Below are 12,344 nucleotides of genomic sequence, written 5' to 3' on the forward strand. Positions count from 1 at the left end.
TGAAATAAAATGCGAGGGAGCGGGGGGCGGGCGAGTGGTTGGGAGGAACAGAATAGTGGTGGTAAAGCGCGCGGAGGACTTCTTCACCCCGGCCGGCGCCTCCAAGCAACTCTCTAGCTCCTCGCCGGCGCTTGAGCAGCTGGGACTGGCCGCCGCCGGTCGAGGCCATGGCGTGGCTGCAGTCGCTCTTCTCGCCGCTCAAGAAGCTCTGGGTCCGCATGCATTCCGCGCAGCACAAGAGTACGTGTGCCACTCTCCTCTGCTCCTGTTCTGCTGTCCGTGTTCTGAATTCTGATCGCCGCGCTGCGACTGACCGACTGTTGCTTTATACAGTTCATGTTCTTGCGACCCGTGAGTACCGATTCATTTTCTGATTGTCGATTGTTTTGGTTCGCAGAGAGGGGCATCTACATCCTGTACGAGGACGTCAAGTCGTGCCCGTGCGAGGACGTGCAGATCCTCTGGTCCATCCTCGTCGAGTCCCACTCCCACCCGCCACCGCTGCGCCTCATGCACTGACCGATCGCCGATGATGGGGGACTCTGGCCGCGCTCCCGTCCGTCGAGCACGGCGCACCGGCGCAGTAACGTACCGACGACGACCGCGGCAGCAGGCGGTGAAGAGAGCAGGCGACTGGTCCGACCGACAGCAGGAAAACTGTCGGTGTACATAGAGATGATTGAGTGGTCGTAGCTCACCTTCCTCAACCGTGATATAGGATCGCTTCCAAGGAAGAAACAAAAAAGAAGAAGATTGCTTCCCTTTGAGCCCATGGAAATGGTGTGCATAGGCGATGATGACCGATCTCCTCCTCCTCCCCTGTTCCTCCCGCAAGTGTCCCTCACCGACACTGCCAAGCAATTAAGCAAACCTCCTTTTTTTTCCCCCCTTCTGCTTTGCCTTTTCTTTCTGGAAAAGGGACACGCCGCCACGGTTGGTGCTCGGGGTCAATGGCCCGCCGCGCGCGCGCGTGGCTGTAGCTTAGTAGCAGTAGTAGCTTGTAAATACAAAAGGCAAGACGGGAAAAGAAAAACAAAGGAAAGACACGTGTATAATATACTGCTGGTGATGAATGATGAGAGATTTTAAAAAGAAAAGCGCCACTGGTTGCAGGCTAGTGAGGCGTCGTGTGGCTCGCGTGCATTGGCAACATGGCATGGGATGGTGGTGGTTGACCACCGGGGGCGGGCACACGTGTGGGCGGGCGGGCGCACGGCCGGCATGGTTAATGGACGAGGAGAGGGATCCGTCCGGTGGCGGGTGGCTTTCGCCGGCGCCATCGCATCGTTCGTTGGTCGACGTCGGGGTGGTTGGGACGGAGCCTCCCGCGTGCCGCAGGGTCTTTGCTTGGTTTGGTTGCGTGACGGGCGCGTCGTGCCCGCCGCCGGGAGCCGAACCGACATAAGGAACAGGGGGTAGCCTCTCGTCTCGGTTCGGGCGTTCAGGGCTACACCTGCAAGGAACTGGAAGCGGGGCAGGCTGCCGTGCCCGCCGCTCGATCAGCTCGCTGGGGCGTAGCAAACTAGCAACATGCCGTCGGTGAGCCGGAGTGCCGGACCGACAGGTTGCACCGAGAACCTGCGGATCTGCAACATTTTCTTCGGTGACGGAGGGGCACAAAAGGCGTCCGATGACCAAGCTCGGGATTGCAAATTAAGAAGTCCGCACACTTGTTCTATACACCGTCGACTGCATAATAGTAGCGTGTCAAGGAATATCAAACATGCGATTTTCTTTGTTTTCCCGGTGCAACGGTGTTGGACACAAAAACCACGTGCAGCCGTGCACTCGTGCCCACAACTCCGCAAGAACAAACACATGCTGAGTTGCTGACACACACGGTCACACCCACCACGTGGGGCGGTCTCGCGCTTTTTTGTTTTCCCCTTTTTTTTAGGGACGCTATTTTGTTTTTCTTGGAAGCCCACCCTGCCCCTATCCCGACCCAGCGCCGCCGCCGCGCAAAAGCTACCGCGGGCTCATCGCGATCCGCCACGAACCGCACGGGGAGCGAAGACAAATCACATGCGTGCTTCCTCCACCGCCCATTCGACGGCGACGACGAACCCGGCCGCCTCATGGGGGGCGAAGCGCACGCGCACCACCGCCCCCGGCGGTCGTGCGGCGGCGCGTTCGGCCGGTAGCGGCAGCTGCTGCGCGAGGGACTGGGAGAACCTGGGCGGGGAAGGCCCGGCCGGCCTGATCGCGGAGCTCGTCCTCGCCAGCGACGTGGCCGACTACGTCCGCTTCCGCGCCGTGTGCCGCTCGTGGCGCCGGTGCTCGCCGGAGGACCCGCGCGACGCCGTGCTGGACGACCGCTTCCTCCCCCCGCAGTGGATCATGCTCGACAAGGCCTGCGCCCGCGCCCGCCCCGGCCGCCACCGCTTCCTCAACGTGTCCACCGGCGAGTGCATCCGGATGGACCTCCCGGAGCTCGCCGGGCACAAGTTGCTGGCGGTTACCCCGGAGGGCCTCCTCCTGCTGCTCCACGAGCCCACACTGGTCGTCCGCCTGCTTAACCCGCTTACGCGTCATCTCACCGACCTTCCCCGGTTGAACGAGCTCCTGCAGACTAGAGGCTATAAGTCGGCACGAAGTCTTCACGTGTATGGCGTTGGCCTTGTCGCCGACGCCTCTGCAGTGGCAGTTTGTTTCTCCTGCCCCATGGTGCTTGCCGTCGCTAAGCCCGGCGACGAGAGCTGGACCGTGGTCGACAAAGAATACATGATTTCGACCTTGCCTTTCGCGGGGCGTTTTTACTGAGTCACCTACAGGGGAGTCATGGTGCTAGACATGAGCTCAGATCAGCAGCCGCCGCGGCTGGTGGTGGTTGCCGACCGGCGGAAGGCATCTCTTTTCTCGCTAATGGCGCACGGCCTTCACCTGGTGGACAACGGTGGGGAGCTGATGCTGGTGCACCGAGCGCGATGCCCGGGCCGCAGCAAGTTCAAGAGGAAGTATGATGTTTACAGAGTGGATTTGGACGCTGGGATCCTGATCCCGGCCAAGGGCCTGAACGGGCGCGCCGTGTTCATGGGCATGAGGCGCACGATCTCTGTATCAGCAGGAAGGCCTTTCCCTCAGTCAGTGCTGATACCATCTATCTGGGACCCGAATGTGATGGGCAAACTCTAGGGTACAATGTTGTAGATGGAAGCAGAGAACCTTGCCGCTACATCCCGTTCTGCCCGCGTAGAGCCGTGGACTGCCTCAGCTATTGCATCCAGGGCATGGGTTGGCGACTTGCCCACCGGAAGCCTAGAGCCGGTGGAAAAATATATCAAAACAAAAGGTTGGACTCAACCTTTTATTACATTTTCCCCTTAAATTATGTTGATGATGGGGTAAAATTGACCCTTCGTGGTGTTTGTACTGAATAAGTTGCTTTGCCAGTGCAACTTCCCTTCAATCTACATCCATTCTGGAATGGCCCAGGAAGAAAGATAGTTGCTCGCTTTTCCTTCCATTCAGTTACTAGTTTCTTATTAAGAAAACGGTCTAGTTCGTTGCTTAGGTGTGTGCACATTCTACCTGAGAAATTAGTGCTGATATGTTGTACATTCTACCTGAGAAATTCTGGATTTCTGGATTGACGGCACATGTGTATCATATCATGTTTGGTAGATTTTTAAATATCAGCATGTCTTTTTTTTCTTTTTGAACCTAATATGTGGTTGCCTTTTATAATTCTCCTATTTTACATTTTATTAGGGCAAGTACATTGGTGTCGTCTAATAGGCGGTCTCATGCATTGACACATAATCTTGAGACGGCTCAACAAACAACCCGTATAATGGGTTGTCTTATAAGTTGTCTGGTAGAGCTATATAATTTCTTAATTTGTGCATATGAAAAAAGAAATATTACAAGTTGCATGGCAACAACAACTCATAAAATGGTTGTTGAGTTGTCTCATAGTCTTAAAATTTAGCTCATGAGGCGGTTGTTTTGCGAAACAACGACCTCTTTCTTTCTCCTCACTCTCTCTCCTTCACATCATCAAAAATACTACGTGGCATCATATAAGACGACCTATAAATCGCTAACATGTAGCAATGTGCTAGCATGCTAGGATGTGCAGGGTAAGTGCTATACTTAGGGGGCGTTTGGTTCCTCGAGCTAAAGTTTAGTTCGTGTCATATCGAATATTCGGAGACTAATTATGAGGACTAAATATGAGTTAATTATAAAACTAATTGCACATATGGAGGCTAAACGGCGAGACGAATCTATTAAGCCTAATTAGTCCATGATTTGAATCAAATCATGGACTAATTAGGCTTAATAGATTCGTCTCGCCGTTTAGCCTCCATCTATGTAATGTGTTTTGTAAATAGTCTATATTCAATACTTCTAATTAGTATCTAAACATTCGATGTGACAGGGACTAAAATTTAGGGGAGGAACCAAACACCCCATTAGATTGAGAACAATAGAACAATCTCGGCACAGGTCTGCACCCACCCTCTCTAAAACAGCAGTATAAGGCCTTGTTTAGGTACTCCAAAATCCCAACTTTAGCACTATGCAAAAAGAAGATTCCCCATCACATCAAACTTACGGTACATGCATGGAGTACTGAATGTAGACAAAAAATCAAAAACTAATTGCATTGTTTGATTGTACTTTGTGAGACGAATCTTTTGAGCCTAATTAGTCAATATTTGGATAATAATTCACAAATACAAACGAAACGCTACAATATGCTACAGTGCTGGTATAGTAATTTTGGTTGTCCAAAATCGAGCAAGTCTAAATTAAAACAAAACAATCTCTGCACATGTGACAGGCCTATCAGCCTATGGCACGAGCACGATTAATGTGGGTGGTTCATCAAGTGTATCCCAACGGTGTTGTTGCTGTGTATCCCAACAAACGACAGCAAACGGTGAGTCGTTGGCTGATCCGCAGCAGAGGCCCGTCGGGCGTGCACACAGGGTGGCCGGCGCATGCAGCAATATTGTTGAGATAAGCAGGAAACTGACTTGCTAGCAGGTTAATGCGAACGGAAAATAAAGATCAACAGCTGACATAATTACTCGTAAACAAGATGTACGTAAAAACCAGTATACAGGAAATTTGAATCTGCTGCGATCTAATCCCTCGGTCCCAAATTAAACTAGAAAAACGAAACGACAGTAATTTAGGATGGAGGGAGTAGCTGCAAATAAAACCTGATCACATGCAAGTCTAATAAACTAGGCATCTTGTAACATGGCAAAGGTTTCGTTTGGCAGAGCTGTGACTGAAACGGCTCCGGCTGTGGCTCCTCTACTTAAGCAATTTTATTTTAAGCTCCGACTTATCTAGTTCGAAAAATGTTTGGTAAAATGAATTTCCTAGATTATTTAAAATGGATTAAAAAAATATAAAATTACCATAATAACCTTCTCTTTTTTTCTCTCTTTTGGTTTCTTTTTTTATTTTTCCTTCCCATTCTATTTTCTCTTTCTTTATTTCCCATCCTTTCTTTCATATCCATTATATCCGGATCTCCCCCTTATTGACTAAAGTTTGTATTTCCCTTTATAACATGATTTCATATGCAACAAAAAATTAATAAATAAAGTTATAGATTAATCCACACCCGTTACCTCATTTCTTTTTCTAATACATCTTTTACCGCAGTCTATTCCTTCCCGTTCCTTCCTCTTTTTTTTTCTTCTACCTTTTTCTTCCTTCGTCGGTACTTATCCAGTTCCATTCCTATCTCTGTTGCTCGGTCGTCATCTCTGTCCGTCTCTTTTGTCCGCCGCTGCCTGCTCCTCCCGTCGGGCCGTGCCACGCAACTCCAAGCTCACCACGCCGTGCCGCTCCCCCGCCGCTGAAGCCTCACCCGGGCGAGCGCTGCTCGCCGCGACGCGCCGCTCCTTTATGCTCCGCCTGTTGACGGTAATTAGCATGAGTATACGATGATTCGTAGTTTTTTTTAGATCATCGTATTTTTTTTAAGTAGTTCATCCAAGATTTATCGATCCGTGGATTAGCAACGAATTAGGATTTTTTTAATCTAATGTAACGGATCTAATCCTAACATGAAGCATAAATTGCATACAAATGGTAATCTTGATGTAAAGATTGATATCATGAATAAGAGGAGATCACATCTACAAATATATATAATATAACACCATCAAGGATAGCAGGAGCCTATCATCTTTTCGTTGTAGTCCAGCCAACCTATGTAGCACCTTAACAGAACGGCGACTCGCAAGCAGCCTACTTTCTCATGGTCGCCATAGCGAGTTGCATGTTGACGCCTCCGGTTTCCCTAAGCTTTACCTCAAGCAACTCCCACAATACTCGCCATCGATCCTACACAATATTACACAATCATTCGACCTTTTCCGTCCCACATGCTGTCACCACGTAAGGGTAATCACACCGACTTCCTACGCACTACTAAGATGTATCCGCAAGACATAGACTAATCACTACGATTACATCTATTCCTACTAAGAACATATGTTAGCTAAACATATGATAATAAGCATGCATCATAGTAGATCAAAGTGAGCACAAGATTAGATTGATATCACCATCGTATGTATATAAGCCTTGATGATCACAAGGCTCGGCTCCAGAACTCCACCATAGCTTCGCCTCGCAGGGATGACCATGGCGGCTAAGGTCTAGCCTAAGGCAATTCCTAGACAATCTCGAAGGGTTGCAACGACCCTCAGCTCTCTCTGATCTGTGTCCCTCTATTCGTCGACTTCTGGTGGATGGATCCCCCAGGGCTCGGTGATTTTTTGGGTATTTATAGTCTAGAGATGCCGTGGCTTAAATTAGAAGGCGAGACAACGAGGAAACACCCCATGCCGATCGGCCTAGGGGGTCTAGGCCAATCGGCCTGGGCCTTCCTTTCGTTGTCTCACGCCCAACTTCATTGTCAAGTCTTCTCTGATGTTATGAAAATTTATTTTTACTTACATGCGGGACTTGCACGTCGATAGCCTCAAGATAAGGATGGATCTTTCTAACTTTCCAAATCTCTGCTTGATCCTCTTTGATCCCGAACTCATCTTTCCATATCTTTGCAAACTTAGTCCTTAAGTAATCTTGAAGGAGTACTTGCCAAAAATGAGCATTAGAGGTGATCGACCTGGGCCTCCATAAGCCGATCGACCTAGGCTCTTTTTAGGCTATTGGCCTTTGTCTTTCTCTGGTTCGTCACTTATTCTGAGATTTATCCAATTATGCTCTATTTAGTTCAATTTCCTGCAAAAACACAATATGCTCCAAAATAAATTGCATATGCGAAAATGGGGTTATTTCAGGTGCCAAGTAGCGGGTTAGTACAAGAATATGTATGAAAACACCACTTAAATGTCAGCAAAAGTGTATCAATAACGAGCATCAACAAACCTCTCATGCTTAAACCTTGCTCGTCCTCGAGCAAGTCCAGGATACTTGCTTAATCAAGAAATCAGCTTTGTCCTTCGATGTCATCCCTACACTCAGTTATAAATAACAAAACACATTGCTCTCTTAAGTATTTAGCATTTAAAGTTCAAGTTGTGACCGGCTACTTTTTCATCATGGAAGATAGACTTGCAATGAAGAACATGCCACAATATAAATAAATACAATGCTCTTGAACTTAAGTGAACTTCAGACCTTTACCTTGTTCCATCGTGAAGAGTTTTTCAAAAAGATGCAAATCCAACATAAGTGAAATTATTTTTGCAAAAGTTCATGAAAACACTCATCTCATCAAGTCACTCAAGCCTACACAAGATTATTTTTAACCTATTCTACTCATATATGAAAGTGGAAGGCTTATATGGAGCTTGGTGGGTAAAAATAATTCTAGCAAAACATTAGATCTAAAATATTGTCAAACTAAGAGAAAGATCTATTAAAATTACTGAGACTTGTAAAAAAGACCATGGAAAATAAATGTTGAAGAGGGAGAGGAATGAAAAACACACACATTTAGATAAGTGGACATGTGCAAATGGCAAAAGAATGATCCCAAGGCACAATTGAAACCCTCGTTATCGGATTGCACATGGTTGGGAAATGTATATGGATCAATCCTTAATCTTGAGAGCACCGAGAACTTTAATGAGGCTCAAAGAACTGAGGAGCATTTTATTCTTTTTCTCCTTTATTATATTTTTTCATTTTCATTTCTTTTCATTTCTTTCTTCTTTCTTTCTTTTTCCTCATCATTTTTTTTCTTTTTGCTGCTTAGAACTTCTTGCAACATATTACTTTACTCAGCAGTAGTCAGAGATAATACGATGACTCCTCCCCCATGCTTAGACGTTGCTCGTCCTCGAGCATGAAAAGGAAGAAAGATAAATTGCTGATGTAAGTATCAAAATCTTCGATATTCTGCAGAAAAAATTATTTTATTCTTCTAGAGGGACTTCCATGCTAAATTTCAAAGGGAACAAAGGGGGAAACACCTCAGGCCGATCAACCTAAGGGTGTCCAGGCCGATCAGCCTGGCCCTTCTAGCCTCTGTTTTCTTCACCTTTTATTCTCCATACCACATCTTAATTTTCTTGAAAAGGCACCGACTAATCTTCTGAATCTTTGTCGAAATATTTTTCCATACTCAATAATAGGTTATGGTCAAGGAGGTAGTCACAAAAATAATATATTTGGATTTAGAATGGATGCCTAGCAAGATTTTTGTGAGATTCCCATTGTAGAAATTCACAATGCTGGATAGAAAGGCTAGCAATAAGAAGTTTCCACAAAGGAGATGGCTAGCTTCTAAGTCTCATACAACAGAAATCAATCTTAATCCAACTCATCAAAATATAAATTTGCAATCTAAAAGTTTCATCATGAAAGATCGTGCATGTATATAGGCTCTGGTAGGTAGAACTTTGCAAGAGATCCATAAATGTAGATAGCATATGGATTGATTTTAAATAAAAACAAATCATGTTATCAGGTCATCAGAAAACTTAAATCAAAGAGCAACATAGAGTTTGTGGGTCTAGAGTTTAGTCATTTAACCTCCACAATTAAAGCAGGTATTTAATCAATTTAAGTTCATTAAATAGAGAGCAATTAGTCAAGTCATATACAACATTGTGTAGGTAAAACAAAGCGGCAACCTTCATCATTTTTCCATAAGCAAAATTATACCAACATTATTAACATAGGTGACGGTGATCAAGATTTAAAGGAAACAAAAACTAGGTTGTACTCCTAGTAGCCATATTATTATCAAGAGATATACAAAGGTTGCATCGAGTCTATGGTTGAAGGTTTATATACATAGGCATTTTAGAAAGGGATAGACAAAGTAAGAATTTACCATCCTTTCAATGCTTGTGATGAAGTGCAACGTAGCCTCCCCCATGCTTAAACATTGTGCTTAGCATGGAAGAAGAAAAATAAGCATCTTTTGGCGACTGTGATCCTTGTATTCTTCGCTCGCCAAGTCTTCCCTGTTGGTATTTCTTAATGTTCACGAATAAATCAACAAGTGCACGGATATGCCATTGTAGCACTTCACCCGTGAGTATTCAGGGTATCGTATTTTCTCAGGTAACGAGATTGTAATGGTCTTGTAGCTAGTTCAACCCAAAGACAACAAGAGGTAGAATGGCCTAGGTAGCGAGGTTGTCTAAGGATACAGATTCTGAAGGAATAAACTCAGTTACTAAATGTTTACTTTGAGGTACCGGTTCACACCTGGTCTGCCAAGTGCGTTCGACCTTTAGCTCTACTTCGTATCTGAACGGGGAGGACTACAAAGGACGGACAGGGCTGTCACCACCTGCCACCTACCTTATTCCGAACCGTGGAGCAGGAGCAAAGAAAGGTAACCTCAAGCCTAGACACCACGTCTACACTATCGATTGTCCGTCTTTATCAGGAATCCTCTACTAGAGCATTCACTACAAAAATGAATAATGAATCCGCAAGTGAATATAATAAGAGTTTAGCCTTACCAAGAACTCACCACTGTAGATGAACTTGGATACTTACTTAAGTGGATCGTATCCAACAAGGTACAAGCCGAGGAAGGTTGCCAGCAAACCCGGCACTCCTCCTTCGGACTACATCCTCACTCTCTCCCTATCTTATGCTACCGAAGTAACTCTAGTGTGGAGTCCCTCTCTTCTCTTGTGTGCCTTGGTGGAACATAGTGTGGTGGTAGTGTGTGCTAAATGGAGGAGAGGGGTCCTTTTATATTGGATAAGTGCCTTGGGGGAGTGGAGGACCTCCTCTTAATCCTAGGAAATATTCTCCTCTATTTCCTCCTTCCCGTGTCCAGGTACATCTTCTACGCGCCAACCTCACACAACCGCCATAGGGAGATTCGGGGGGGAGCGACACATGGAGGATGGGCACGGGACGAGCTAGGAGTGGTTCAACTGAACTGGGGGTTCGGTCGAACCCCCGGGGTCACCCCTTGCACCACCTTTCATCCGATACACTGTCCAGTGGGCCCTCAAGTGGGTTCACATGGTTTGGTGCTAAGTTAGGTCGGTTTTCCCCTATTTTTAGGCCCATGGATCCGTGTGCTTCCCTCTGATTTGTCAAGGGTGTGTTTGTTTGTATCTTGAGTGTGTTTTGAGCATGTTTATCCAAGTGCAGTCGTGATCTCCTTTAAACAGCGATTCACCAAAGCTTGTGGAAATAGTTAGAATTAAACCCTATCTCTAGTTTGGTGTTTGTTATTTCACTGTTCTTTATAGGAATTGACGGTCATATTTTGGTAATAAGAACCGTCAACACTCCCCCATTCTTAGCATTGTGCTAGGTATGGAAGAAGAAGATGAATCTTTTTGTGATTGTTGAAATCCTTGTTCTCAATGTCCAGAGCTTGTCTTTATGCTTCTTCACTTTTGTCACTTTTATTGTCCTTCAATTTCTTCTCTTTTCATGAAAGCGCTTCACCGTGCCTGCAAAACAATTCAAGTACACATACTACCCCGAGGTAACTGTCGGGAGTAGAAACAATTTCTAATAGACCAAAGACATCCCTAGGAGCTTAACTTGTGGCATCGCTAATCCAGTAAAATAAAAAAAACCTAACGGATTATGCCCAAAAACCGTGGGATACTTATTGTAGTACAACTCAGATTGCTTTCCGTGTAACAACCGACTAGGATTAGATCCTATCCGATTGTAACTCTAGGTCGTAAGCCTATATAAGGTGGCCAGGGACACCCCCCGAGGGGACTTTAACTCAACTCAACCTCAACTCTTTGCACCAGCAATCAACAATACGATCCACCAGAACACAGGACGTAGGGTATTACTCTCCAAAGGTCCGAACCTATCTAAACCTTACATCACTATGTTACTGTTGGGATGCAAATCTCAAAGAGACTCGAGCACAACAGATGGAATGAGAAAAACACTTGCGATCTTTTGAAAATCATTCGTCCCTTTATAGCGGGGTAGGGCTCCCCTTTTATAGTGACTCAGAGGTCATTTTACATACCACAAATACCCTTCTTCACCTACTACATTCCTAGGATATACCGTATGCAAAGGTCTTTAGGGTAACGTGTACAAATTGAACTCTCTTACATAGTCACGCTTCTCACGCCTCCTTGCAGTCACGCTTCTCACGTCTTCTCATAGTCACGCCTCTTACGCCTCCTTGTAGTCATGCTTCTCACGCCTTTGAGTCTTTAACCTCGGGACTTCTTTCGCGCGTCAGCCCAAACCTTCAGCCTTGCATCCTTGACCTCGTGTTGAGGAGACCTCCTTGACCTCGTGTTGAGGAGACCTCCTTGACCTCGTCTCTCCAACCTCGAGTACCAGGCAAGGCACCCACTTCACAGCTCAATCCTGACCCTGAGTAGAAAATATAGCGAAAAGCTCAGTGCTCAAGATTAGCTTCGAGTGCTCAAGGGTAAGTTAATTTATATCTTAGCCTCGAAGTCGAAATGACAAAGAAGATGCGAGGTTAGCGTAGTTTACACACTTGTTTAGAGCCTGCGAGGTTAAGTGAGTTTTGTCCATTGATCTTCATCTTGCGAGGTTAGCTAGCTTTTGCCGATGAACATCGCTCGAGGTTGCTCGGTTTTTGGGCGATCCCCAACAGTTACCATTCAAGTTCTTGGTCTTACGATCTCCTCCGCCTACAAATCTACCACTTGGATAACCCCCTGGTGGACTGTCGGTCACTAAATCCGACACACACCGTAAAGGAATCTGAACAAGTGGGTTTAAACATAGATCTACAGAGCCAACAAAATCCATCTAGGTGAGGTTCGGTGGAGATGATGAGCATACCTTAACTGTTAACCCAATGGAGAGCTGCTGATAATGTGCCAACAATAGGATTGGAGCCATCTTCTCACTCATCTATATCAATCAATTGAGTCAATGAGTTACATATATACTCCCTTCAT

The 12,344-nt window shown here is 46.0% G+C and overlaps 1 non-coding gene across 1 annotated transcript; it reads left to right on the forward strand.

The window, feature by feature from the left end:
• The first annotated feature begins 524 nt into the window (after positions 1 to 524).
• LOC117845639 (uncharacterized) lies at positions 525 to 3,464 on the forward strand. Its single transcript, XR_011897403.1, has one exon. It is a non-coding gene; the product is annotated as an uncharacterized protein (transcript).
• The last annotated feature ends 8,880 nt before the right edge of the window (positions 3,465 to 12,344 follow it).

This window comes from Setaria viridis, chromosome 2, assembly GCF_005286985.2.
Source record: "Setaria viridis chromosome 2, Setaria_viridis_v4.0, whole genome shotgun sequence".
Taxonomy (NCBI): domain Eukaryota; kingdom Viridiplantae; phylum Streptophyta; class Magnoliopsida; order Poales; family Poaceae; genus Setaria; species Setaria viridis.